At 39.2% G+C, this 13856-nt stretch overlaps 1 pseudogene; it reads right to left on the bottom strand.

Annotated features, from left to right (window-relative positions):
* Nucleotides 1–2556: 2556 nt before the first annotated feature.
* LOC104310052 (F-box only protein 15-like) overlaps nucleotides 2557–13856 on the bottom strand; it is a 73951-nt pseudogene continuing 62651 nt past the window's right edge.

The raw sequence follows: 13856 nt of genomic DNA, 5'->3' as shown, positions 1-13856 counted from the left end.
GGGCAATGTTCAACTGTGAGAATGTGGTCAAATTGTGAACCTGATTACCCACATACTCAGGTAACTTGCCACTTGTGCTGTATGCAGTCACATAACTGGGGACTGTTGCCTGCGGTGCATTACCTGCTTTTGTTTTGAGACTTAGGTAATGAGGGTAAAGTGTGTAATTCGGGATGATAAAAAGCTTTGGAGTGCTGTCTTTGAAGGATGGCCTGACATTAAGAAAATGGTGCTTCTGTATGGGGTTTGAGGTTTCTGAAGTGAAAAGTTGTTGAATGCAAAATAAGGAAGCTAGGCTGAGCATGCCATGTGTATGGCTCAGGGACAGCCTGAGGGACGCATCTGTAGTATATGCAAACTCTTGAGCACAAACCTAAGGCTGAGCCTCAGCCCAAATTTGTTATTTCTCACATTACCAACCTACATTCAGACAGTCCTGCAGTGAGATTTGGAATGTCCTTTTGTAATCAGAGGTGGGAACGTAGATAGATGCGTTCAGGTTACTCCTATGAATAGTGTGAATACAAGTTGCTTGAGGAACAGGTATCCCAGTGTAAGTGATGGAGATGTATAATTCTCCATCTCACTGCCTCATAGATGCAGACAAAAATATGTCAAGAATGGTCAGACCAAAGGTCCGTTGAGCCTGATTGGCTTCATTCTACCACTGGTCAATGACAGATGCTTATGCAAGAGGAGAACGGGCAGATATACAGAGGTACTTTCCTGATAATGTCTCCTGACCTGCAACAAGCTGAAGGCAGTATCTTAGGCTTAGATCTACAAAAACCTGATGAAGGAGAAGAAGGCAGGACTTCATGGAAGGTGTGGTAGGGTGTGCTGCCGTGCAACAGAACAAGCTGATCTGCAGCAGAGAGGGTGGGACTCTATGAATTGGAAGACAAAGCAAGTAGTTGTAGAAGAGTTAAAACTCAGGATGCTATAATCTAAATCTGCTTCTGAAGAGATGCCTAAGTTTTTTTAGTGCTTTCCCCTAAACAGAAACAAAAGAGGAGATTTGTTTTCAAATTCTAAAGTAAAGTTACTTTTACAAACTGTTTTCTGTTCTCTTTTCACCTGTACCTTTATTCCTTAGGCTGTAAGTATTTTGGCTGAAGTTCTGGGGCAATCACCAACACTCATCCAGGGACTGAGTGGTTGGGTATCATAGTCTGCATGGCAGGAACATTCCTCTGAGCCTAGTCTTTCTTTTTAGACCCAGCAAAGTTTAGGAGCACCCAGATCCAGTGTTCAGCAAAAACATGAGGTTTCAGCTAGAGACCACTGGGGAAGAGTGACTTGACAGAAAGCTTTGTCTTTCAGAAGCTGATCAGTATGTGTTTGAAAAAAAACAAACAACAAATGCATGCTAAAATGCAGAGAATTCTGTAGTATTTTAACTCTGCTCCAGTTAAGTGATTTCTAGATATTTTATGGCGTATCTGTGCTTTTTGACATAAAAATTGTTTTGAATTGATCTTTTTTATCACTAATGAAAAGCTTGAGGCAGATTTATACAGAAGTCATGCTTTCTTAAATGCAAACAATTTTATTTTTAAAAGCTAATAATGAGAACAACTATTTGATTACACCTACTTTTCTTCAAATGTTGAGTGAGCACACTCCATTCTGTAGACTGCATACACTAGCTACCTAAATGTTGTCAGTTATGTTATGCTATAAAAGGCACAGCAGTTAGGGGGCTGTCAATCAAGTCTGTTATGAGAGAGATCTCAAAAATCATTCTTCCAACATTATTTATCAAACATAAAAATAGCATTTATATGACAACAGCAAATACACAGATATTGCATTTCATTTTCTAGTGAAAGTAGTTTGTACTGAGCACAGAATTAGTAACGGTGAATAAAAACTAGCTGGAGATCTCTGCTTGTAAAGCAGTGCCCCGTTTTGTTCGTTCCTACAGATTTCCTTCTGTATGAAAGAAGGTGTTCCCCAGATCTTCACTGCACTTTGGATCACAGCCCCACATCTGTTTTGTCTTTTCTTCATAGTCCAAGAGTTGTTGGTTGGTTTTTGACTTTTATTCCTCACAGCTTCTGAGTATCATTGAGCACTGCAAGGCATTTTGGGGAGCATTCTTTTCTGCAGTGTTATGTTCCAGCTCTGCCATAATTTATGTGCTTGAGTAGCCCCCATTGAATTTACAAACAGTTCTCAGAAAGAAAGAGAACTTATATGGATGTAATTTGGAGGCATCTGAAGACAGTTTTATTCCACATGGATGCCAGAGTCAGCCCAAAGAGATCCAAGTGCAGTGTCTGGGCCTATTTTTACTTGGCAAGTACTTTTAGACTATGTAAAATGTCTTTGTCATTTGTCTGCCATATGCTTTGCCTCCGTATGTTTATCACTATTGCTATTGCTGATTCAGTATTTCAATAATAGAATCATTTGGAGATGTTTTTGACTTTTTTGTCTCTGTATAATTAGACTAATGTCATTACTGAGCCCAGCAGCAACTTTGAGTCAGAGCTGGCATTATATCTAGAAGCTGTGCTTGTACTGCTAAATGAAAGAGGCCTGAGGACTGGCCTACAATGTGACCGTGATGGAGTCACGTGAGCACTGATCAGGGCCACCTTCCTCATACAACAGAGCTTCTTGAAACTGCCCAAAACAGAAAAAGAAATTCAAATAACCTTTCCCATCCACAGACACAAAGCAATTGTCTCTTAATCACACAGCAGGAAATTTATTTCTATTCCCATTACTGAACTGTTCAGATTTATAAACTTTTCATTATTGATTTTTCTAAGTACTGGAGACATATATATTCAGAAGAAAACAGCAGTTTTTCAAATCGTATATGCTTCCTGAGATTCATTTATAGATAGGGAGTAGACACTGTAAGTCCTGTCTACTTCACCAGATAACCAGAAAATACATCTCAGAGCGTGCCTTGTGAGACAACACGAGGGATATGCCAATGCACAGTTTATGGAAGCTGCTGGAGGTTGTGCACTCTATCTGTATCTTTGTCAAACTGCAAGCGCCATTTTGGATTTAAGGGTGAGATGAGCCTTCTTGTGGCCTCACATCTTTCTTGCTGGATTAAAATTCATGTAGGGTGTGTAATTGTCAGTGGCCAAGCATTATTCCATGGAGTCCTATGGTCCCAGACACTATGTTACTCCTTCTGAGGAGATTAGGTTGTTGAGAATACAGTCATCTTGGCCACAAACGAACCTGTCAGGAGACCTCATTCACCTGTTGAAAGCTGGATGTGAGCTGAAAAATTACAGAATAGAAGTGGTCATCCCAGTTTCTGTGGAGCTCAGGAAATGGCAGATCCAGCACCTAACACTTTTCCATGTTTCTTGGAGGTGCTCTGAAGAGGATAAAGTGGTTATACAGAATTAAATTTTTTCTCCTCTTAAAATGAAAACGATGGACAAAATAACCAGCCCATCCACAGCTGAAAAGGAATCTTGAACTTTATTTCAACAGGCTTTGGACCAGCCTCTGAAGTAATGAAGGACAAGGAAGTATGACTTAAAACATTTGGGATTTTTAAACAGCCATAGCAGGAGAAGCTTCTGAGTCATGAGGGCTTCCACAGAAAGTGTAAAGAAATACATGCAATTCATCTTTCACAGAAATAACAGAGAAAGAGGAGGACAAATTTGATCCAGATCAAGAAGGGAAAAAACCAACCAAACAAAAAACAAACACCAACTACTGCTGTTACTTTCTGACCATTATATTCAAATACAAAGGAAATATTCTTCAGTTTTCTGCTATAGAGCACTTTATAGAAACAAGCTATTTGTTTGCCTGTATTGAATTTATGGGAAGGTTATAAAGTGTCCAGGCAAACCACGTGTTTAGCGTGATACGGATGTCTTCCCCAGATGTCCTGAGAAAAGAACTGATTGTTCTTCTTTGCTTTTTTCCTGTTTCAGCGATGAGGCACTACCTACATTCTGTCCTGTAGTACCAATACTTGAAAACCCAGTCAGAGCAACAGCTGGAAAAGGTCCCTTTCACTCATTCTGTTGTACAAATTAGAACAGCTTAGTCCACAATAATCCTGTGAGGGTGCAGATGGAGAGGATGGTAAGCACAGGAAACCACTTTATTATTTGAATGTCAGTGCAAGAGTTAACCTGAGTGCAGAAGTAGTGCTCTGCTCTCTGACAGCTAGTCTGACACCTGGAAAATAGTTTTGCCTCCAGGCATTTCATGCTTGCCTGGAGAACCTGTCAGCCATTGACCACGTTGGGCCAAGTTCCAACTGCAGGAAATAATCCTGAGGAGAACAGTAGGAAGCACTATAGAATGTTTTCTCTTCTCAACCATCTGACCTGCAGGTAGAAAGGCAGTATCTGTTTTGACAGCTCTTGCTCTGTCATCTTCCACCATCAAAGAAAGTGCTTAAGAAGGCAAATGACGCAGTCTGGAGCTAACTTAGGAAATAGCACACATAATTGAGATTATTACAAGTATCAGTAGGAACTGCCTGAATCATCACCTCTTTACATGTGAGACTCTAATACTGCATGTCAGCCTAAATCTGAACATCTGCAACAAGCAACTGTGTTTCATGGATTATGGTTTCAAAATGGGAGGAGAAACAGAGGAGAAAAAGTTTGCAGATTTCAGGGGGGGAAAGAGAAGGGATCTCCCAACTTCTGTGAGCATAGTCACAAACTGACTGATTTACTTACTTTTTGATGTCACGGGTCATGCAATTTATAATGTGCTGCCACAATCCAGATGACCATGGTTGGCTGGCAGCAAATTATCCTGAACCTTGTGGAGGTAAATAGCCTCCAGCTTATTTTAAAGAATGACAGACATTTTGTCTCTTTGGCCAAGCCTTTTCAATAATTTATAAAGTTACAGGGAAAGGTCAATCTATGCTTAGATATACAATATGTTTAAAACAGATCACATTAAATTATTTCAATTTACTTACATAAAAGCAAAGCAAAATGAAAAAGCTGGTTAAAGGTCTCTTGGGACAGGACTCCACTGTCCCCTGAGGTATGATTGATTTCCACTTTTCTGGATACAGTAAAAAAAAATAAAAATCAAACTGGAGTTTCATTAAGATTTTTTGTTGGAATCCAGGGATTCTGAGTAAATATAAGGCTTCTTTATGCAAGGAACATTCAGGGGAAAAAAATCTTTTTGAGAATGAAGTTGTCAAGGAAAATGTAATACTATTCAAAATAAAAAAAACACGTAGTTTCAAACAGTAAAAGGAAAAAAGTCAGCTACTCTTTTGTGGGATCTATAGGACAGACATTTGTCTCTTTGGCTCTCATTATATTTCTGTGTGACTATCAGCACTGTTTCCTCTACATTCTAATAAATCTAGCGTTGAAACAGAACTTGAAGGCAAGTCTAAAGAGATGACACCATTTGGTATTTTGCTTTTCCATAAACTTCAGGGACTGCTCCATACCTTACTGATCTTGCCTATACATGCTTGGCCTTACGGATTTGATAGATGCTGTATCAGATCCTGTCTAGATGACTTTTATACACCCATTTTCCTTGGATTTTCATTCTGCTATAATTAGAGAACACAAGACAAGCATGTGTTTACCAGTTCTGGGACCAGCAACTGTTAAGAGCAGGACTCCAGTCCCACTACACCTATGTGCCAGGACAAAACAGTAGAATGATTAAGAAAGGTTACTTTGGTTTTTAAAAGTGCTTTCCTGACAAACTGCAAATGTTGTCCCTTTTCAGAGGAAAAATATTTCTTTTACATGCATTTGTTGTAAAAGATCCAATTCTGAAAATGCTCAAACAAATGAGTAACTTTACTCCTGTGGACAGTATTTAAACAGTTCTTTCATTATTAGGTTATTGATTATTGTTCCTGTGTTAGAAGTACTTTCTCCTAACATCTGAGTAGGAAAAGGATTGAGGGATATAACTGGCAGAAATATTCCTTACATGACTGGGTCTGTCCTTCTCCCACCTCTTTTCTTGATAGAGCTATTATTCTTGTCTTGATATGGACATTTTCACTCCTATCTTGTCAAGGCTATTGCTTCATCCTGACCTGATAATGATACCTCCTGCTTAAGCTGATAGCATGTTTTAGGAAACACACATGTGCTTTACTTATAAATAAGAAAGCTTTCTGGTGAGGTGTTTCTCTCAGTGTCATTTCATTCAGTGGACAATACACAGAAGAACATTAAATTAAGTGGGGAATTACCTGGTAAAGTACACCCAGAATAGTGCTCAGGTCACTTTTTAAACATCTTCCTGGAACCTGGAAAAAGTTTGCTTCACAGTGAGGAACAGGCTTAGGGAGCCAAAATTTGTTTTGCTTGTTCCTGATTTAAATTTTCTGCAAATTATATATGAGGTTTAATTGTTACTTTAAATTGGGGGTTTTTTTTAGGTTTATTGAAAGCTGATTTTACACTGTGCCAACATGTGATAGCCAAGCACCTTCTAGTTATTTTGAGAATGTTCGCAAACACACATCGGTCTTCAGATTTTTTTCTCAGATTAAGGCAAATATTAGATGTATAAGATTGGAATCGTTTTAAATTCTTAAGAGGAAGTAAATTTTTATATTCTGATGTTCATGCTTTGTAAGGGTTTAAGAACCATAGGGAAAAAAGGTCCTCCAGAAGTACCAGAAGGTACAAGGGGGAGGACACAGGAAAGTGTAATCTTTGTTATTTCATTCCCATCAACCTGCACCCCACTATGTAAATGGACATCAACCTGCACCCCACTATATAAATGGACATCAGCCTGCACCCCACTATGTAAATGGACATCAACCTGCACCCCACTATATAAATGGAACCATGTCTGTTCTTCCCCATTATCTCTTGTTTGGTATTTCAGGGGGGTTTTTCCGCCTTGAGTGGCCTGGCTAATTTTTGCTAGGCTGGCTAATTCTGGCCTAGGCTGGGAGGGGGAAGCAGTGAGGCATGGAGGGGGGCTGGGGGGTGGTGTGCGGCAGTTAAGGCTTGGGTTTTGGCCTGGTTGGGGGGAACGTTTTGCAAGGTTTTACCCTAGTGAGGTTTTGGGGAAAGCCCAGGTGAAGACCTGGGCTGAGGCTGAATATGAATGTTTTGTATTTTTGTATATATTTGTGAGTAATAATTTCCATATAAATGTTCAATGTTGTGGAGCATTAGTATTTTACTCCTTGAGGGGGGGAAGGAATAAAATAGCTTTCTGTCCGCTCAAATGAAGACAATGCTGAAACTGAGATTATAAATATTTTGCTTCTTCACTCCACTAGTAGAACGAGTCTGACAAATGAGTCAATATGCCTGAGTGAGATTTCTCTTTTCAAACATTAGAGGACCCTCACAAATTCTCAAATCTTCTTTGTATTACTGGATAAACCTCTCAATTAAGGTTGAGTTCTAGATAACGTTTCTGTGGTTCTGTGATTCTGCGATAATGACAACAGTGTGTTTTAGCCGTTAGAATACATAGAACAGCTTGCCCCTATCTCTGAATGATGGCACTGCTCTTACTGGTAGTGAATATGCTTTTCAGAAAAATGTAAAATTTAGGAATCTTCAGAAGTTAAGTTTAAGGTCAGTGAAGCAAATTAACAGAAATGTAGAGCAGATGATTATAACAAAATCAAATGTAAAGAGCACTGTGTTTTTTGAACTTGGAGGATCTGAATTATGAACAGAAGGAAGAACAGTTACCTCCTCTAGGAAAAACACATACCATCAGTGAAGGCAGAGAATAAATGACTAAAAATATTTTCAAAAATTGATGGATTATGTTCTCTTGAAACTAATTTTAGAGCTGACCTAAGGATTCTGCTACCTTATTTCTTAAAAGATCATCTTCTCCAGTGAACAAAGCTGTGGCTATTAATGGCATGCTATTCAATGTGTTCACCCCCCAAGAAGGGATTTCAAAGCCAAGTCCTTAGGTTTCCAGGGCTGGTTAATGAAATTTCTTCAGGCCAGGGACTTTCAGCTTTCTGTAGAAGATGGCAGCTCTACCACACTACAGGACTGTCCTCAGGAGCCCAAGAGTTCAGCCTCCCCCTCCACAAATCATGCCTTTCTAGCCAGCAGAGAGTCATCAGATGCCTTGTCAGGGTGGTGAGCGCTCTAAGGCTTAAATGTTAAATCCCAACTACTGTCTTGTGAGTGCTAGCCAATAAACACACCTTGAAGTTATGTATATGCAGCTTGCAGCCTCTTAGAACCCTACTGAAGAGGTGTGAACAAGCTGACCCAAGGGAGGAGCTGTAAAAGGGACTGGACAGGGAAGTGTCTCATTTCTGCTTAAAAATATGCACTTTACACCAACATATATAGTGTTTGTTTATCCTAACACAAGATCAGCTCCATAAATAAAAGACAAGAATAAAAAGAGTAATTAATACTCTCCCTTTTGTACCTATTCTGTACTTGCTTTATAATTTGTAGCAGATGGAAGCCAAATGTTTTGAAAGAATCAAAACCTATTTTATATGAAGATGGTTCACCATCTCTAAATAACTTCTCCTTAGATTGCAAATTATGATTTTAACCTATAAAAATATTACTGTTGAAATATGATAATATTTTGGGTAGCTCCAAGTGAAATCACATTCTTGAACCTTCCTCCATGTTCCAAGTCTGAAGAATCTTCCTTTTAATACCACTCTCTTATTGTTTTACTTGTCTTTGGAAAAATCTAGAAAGTTTTATGCCACAGCAATATTCTCACTCTCTGCTAACAAGCTGTTACCGTTCTATTTGTGGTAGATGGTCTTGATTTAGATCAAAATCTGTTTTTTTTGAGTTTAATTTGTTGCAATGGCATATATAGTACATTATGAGTAATTCTAACACAATCCAAAAAAAAGTGTCTGGGTTTTTTTTTTTTGTATTTGAGATTTAAGTCAATATTTAAAGGAATAAAAGTCAAGATATGAAAATAAAAGAAACAGAACTGAGTGAAGTAGAACAGAGAAGGAAGTTGGCAAAATGGACTTTCCAAATGGTGACAATTCCAAATACGCATTTAGAAGTGAAAATTAAACAGGCCATGGTGGTGGGAGAGAAAGGAAACAATAGTGTGTGTCCAAAGCACCCAAATAAACAAGACTGAGAATAAAAGCTCTTATACATAAATGCACAGAAATTATTTCTCCAAATACATCCTTAGGTTGCTTAGCCAGAGCTTCAAAACATCTAATAGCAAAAGTACAAAATACAGATTAATTGTATTTAATCTTAAAAAATCAATTCAATGTTTCAAGTGTCAATATTATCTAAAAATGTTCAACAATGACCTATTCTGATCTTTCCTTTAGACTGCTGGAGAAAACCCAGGTGAATAAGTATATTCAGAAATGTAATTTCTTAAATAACTCATTTGCCAAGTAGGCTATCACTTAGAAGCTTCGGTGAAACTATTTGTTCTTGGAGAGCATCTAATGTGTTAGTATTGCTGGGAGCAGTCCTGGTATGTTGGTGTCAGTGTAACAGAGAGAGCTCCTAACTTTCAAAAATACATGAGAAGAAAGTCAGACAAGGCCAACTGTCACAAAGTGGTTTGCATCCACAGACAGAAAACTTTTGTCCGTGATTTTTTTATGCCTGTCCGCCCCGAAAGAAAAGTCCACAAACTAACCTGTTACGATGATTTCAGGAATATCATTAAGAACTCTGTGAAAATTTGAGTGCCTGTTTTCTGAATGGTTGCCATAATGGAGGAGTGGTTTATAGCAAGTGTTTTTGAAGCAAAAATGCTTTCTCTTGCATTGGCATCAGAGAAGAATAGCAAGTGGTTGTGTAATTGCATGTCAGAAATACAAAAGTGTGAAGAGCCTGGAAGCAGATAATGCCACTGTTAAATTGTGCAGGAAGGCACATCATGTGTACTTTACACTTCACATTTTATGATGCCAAAAGTTAAAAGTGTAATATAAAAATTTCAGAAGCTGAACTATGATAATTGTGATAATTGGGCATATTTCTCTCCAGGGAGTGAGCACAAATAGTTAAAAAGTGACTTGATGTTAAAATAAAAATATCTCTGTGCACTGATTACTGAAATAAAATAGAATTCAGGAGGTTTATTGCATGGTAGTAAGGCATATGATTTGTACTTCCTGTGGGCCACAGTATATGTTTATTAACAACCATGTCTGTGTTTACAGGAAGTTAAGACAGTAGCAGGACGTACCCTCCCATCTGAAAATTACCACTATGGAAACGAACACCTAAGTGGGAATCACAGAATCACAAAATCATAGGGATTGTAAATGATGATCTGGAGATCATCTAGTCCAATCCCCATGCCCAAGCAGGTTCACCTCCTTTTCACTTTCATATTCCCTGTAAGTGCAGCAGTCCCATGCTCTGTAGTGCTTTCATTTCTGGTAGCCACCAAAAGCAATACTTACCTTACTTTCATTGACAAGCACTCCTCAGCAGCATATGCAGATGAGGTATTGCTCTCCAGAGGCACTCCAGAGTGCCTTGGATTTCTGAGGGCAAGTGAAGTGGTCTGGCTCGTCATCCACCCTCGCAGTGTCTCCAGACCTTTGGGGAAAAAATGTTTCACATCTGGTCCTGAATTTCTGCAGAAGCAGAGTATGTCTTCAGTTGGCAGGCGTTTAGTCTACATTTGGTGGTTAGCGAAGCCTCCTGAGGCCCTATTCTGGCACTGAGGCCAACTGTCACAAAGTGGTTTGCAACTATATTAATAAAGCTTTTACCCTTCAGCAAAGGGCAGCCACATGCAAACCACTGGCTGGACGTGGTGCCAGGGCTGAACTAATTCTTGAACTATGCTTGGCAAAGCCGAGTTTGGCAGAGGCCAAGCTCTGCCTGAAGCCATTCTAACTGTGTAATTTTACAGTATAGCTGCTGGACTTCCCCTGCTCTCTTTAATTTGTTTGTATATAGCCCTAGAAACTGGCTCAATAACAGTCCCAAGAATCAGTTACATCAGTGAAGCCACTAGCGGCTTCTGGAACAACATAGTGGGTCTCAAGTGAGCTCTTCTGTAGGGACTGCATGCAGTGTAGCAGACTACTGTGGCGTAACCGGACATTGCTTTAGGCCCAAGATACAGCCAAGGTTTAACTTGCTTGTTGCTCTGCTAGGTGATGATTACCGGTAGAATCAAACCCATCAAGTGTAGTCCTGTGGTCTGCATTGCAAAGAGTAGTGCTTCTTTCTCTAGTTACATTAGGTATTCTTTTATCTTCTCCATCCCAGTCCAGATGTGTCATGCGTTTTTCCTACTTCTCTTCTCCCCTTTGCTGAAACAGGCCAAGGAGTGTGATCTTCCATACCCTGACTTCATGCATATTTAGGAGAAAATCTCTGCTGACTTTAAGAATCCCTTTCATGGTGACACCAAGGTCCTTGGTATTGCCTTTGCTAGGAGATGTTCTCTTCATGCTGCGAATGGGGTGGCCTGGGCTTAGAAGGGGATGACTGTCTCTCGTGAGGTACAGAGGTGGTTAATGGTAGGTGAAGTGACATTTGCCATATTCTGTGGGGAGCTGAGCTGCACCACACAGTACCAGAGCTCATCCTATTGAGATCGAATCGCTGTAATTCTCTCAGGATATAGCTATTAGACACTTGGGCTCTTGGGCTCAATCCTTTAATTGATATATTTAAATAGAATATTGTAGATGTAGAGTTTAGAATGAATTATGCTGTTTCTCCTCAGGAACCAATGGTGGATCAGTGCTGAGCCATCTTAGGTGGTAGAAGGTCAGGCTGGTTTCCTCATGACCTTTGGACTGAGGAAATTGATAGAGGTTTTAAGTGCTGAATGTATTAGGTGTTGTTTAGAGTTAAAAAGGGCCTTTTTCAGAGTTGTCAGGCTTGGTTGAACACCCAGCTTCTGAAATCTGTAGGGACAGAGTCGAGCAAGAAGAAAGCCTGGATAAACCAACTGGTACAGGGAATGCTCTCTAAATTCAGAGAAAATCTTCTGAAATTCACCCCCCTGCCAGACTCCTCCTTTTTAAATGAGAGACTTCTAACACAAGTCCCTCAGCTTATTTGGGTTGATGCAGCGTGACATAAGACAAGCAGTTTAAAGGCTGAGGCAGCTCAATCTGGTGTTCATAGACTGACACTGAAAAAGAGGACCCAATTGTTTTCATTCTGAAACAATTTTCATAACTGATTCGTCAAAGTTATTTTCACTCTATTAGGTTAGAGGAATATGATGATGGCATGGTGATAAAGCCTGTTTCTCCTAGGCAGCCTATTTGTGATATTTGTTTATTGTCTTTGTAAGTACATTCTATTAATGGCATATATTTTTACTGTGTAGACGATGCAGTGTTAGAAGCCACTTTCCACACAGTTTATTCTGAGATTGTATGTCATAACATTGCTTATACTGACATGAATATTACTTGAGCTTACAGTGGCAGAGAGATAGCTATCTCAACAGGATAGTAAAACAGCTGATTACTTCCCAAAGCACCTCTTTAAATCAAGAATCTTCCCAATAAAATGCCTTTTTAAAATCCTTTTAATATTAGAGCATACAACAGTTAATCACCTTCAAAAACTGTAGGTATAGCAGTAAAAGTAGGGAAATGTCCTTTCTCTTTCCACTGGTACTTCATCCTTGTCTGAGTTTAAAGTACAGCTTTGATTTAATATTTTTAAATGTCTTAATAATGAATTCATAGATTTTTTTTTTTTGCAAAATTGAGAAGAAAAAAAAAGAATGCTGAAGGCCTCCACTCAGTCTAGACTGCAATTTTTCTTTTGTGCAGAGGCAAAATGTTTGATGTTATCCCTGAATAATGTTGAACACTGTTTTATCTATCAGAATTATCCAAATACAAGCAAAGGGCAACTCCATATTTCAGTGACCTCACTGGTCCTGTTGTTGGATGGCCAGCTCCACATAGCTGCAGGTAGTTATATGATGTAAAAGCATAAGGCATCATAAAAAGTGGTGCTGTAATCTCTGGAATACACTTTTAGTTGTCTGTGCACATATTTGCTTCTGCACTAGAAAAGTTCCAAAAGATTGCAGCAATTAATTTTATTTCATCTGTGTTACTAGGAAAAAAAATAATCCCTGACACTGACATTTTGATTCCAGTTCAAACTTGTTTAGATTAACTTCTCTTAATTAACAACCTAAGTGCAAACAAAACAAGGGTAAAACAACTTCCTGGGCACCACCGATGGATGTGTCTTCAGTGAAGAGTTAATGTGAATTATCTGTACTCAAATTACTCTGTTTGTATTAGCTCCACTTGCATGGAAGCAACCACACTGTGAAATAACACCTGAGTGTTTTGTCCACACCATGCTTGTAGGTAATACTAAGAGTTGCGGATGAGCATCCTATGGATTTCTTTACTGAAGCAAGCTGCAAAACAGAACAAAACAAAACATGCCCAGTTAATTGCTTGTAAGAAAAGGCTGACCTCTTTAGATAAGCAGAAGGCACTGAGGGACAGTATATCCTTGAAGTTTTCCCATGGAGCAAACATATGTTCCTGCTACAGGGAGATCAGTTGTTAGACTGCATCCACTAGTGGGCCAGCCAGTTAGCGCTACTGGCTTCACCACACTGAAGTTAGGATCCTTGCTATGAGTGAAACTTGGGCAACATTAAAGCTAAAGTTAGCTTTGCAGAGATATTCCTGCATTTGGGATTTGCGCTCCTGTACAATAAGACACAGATTTTTTCTAGTATTGCAAGACTCATAGTGTTGCTCAGATCTTCTTAGTGACAATAATATGACAGATTCTGGATGAGCTCTCCTGGGTGTGCCATGTCTGCAATGTGCTTTTGAGGTCAGATGTCTGTTCAGAGAGGCATATTTTCCTGAGCTTTATTCTGTGATATACCCTGGTTTACCTATCCTCTGACATATGCAT

The sequence above is a fragment of the Dryobates pubescens genome, chromosome 7, assembly GCF_014839835.1.
Source record: "Dryobates pubescens isolate bDryPub1 chromosome 7, bDryPub1.pri, whole genome shotgun sequence".
NCBI classification, from domain to species: Eukaryota; Metazoa; Chordata; class Aves; order Piciformes; family Picidae; genus Dryobates; species Dryobates pubescens.
The sequence above is the reverse complement of the archived record's forward strand: the minus strand, read 5'-3'. Positions and strand labels throughout refer to the sequence as shown.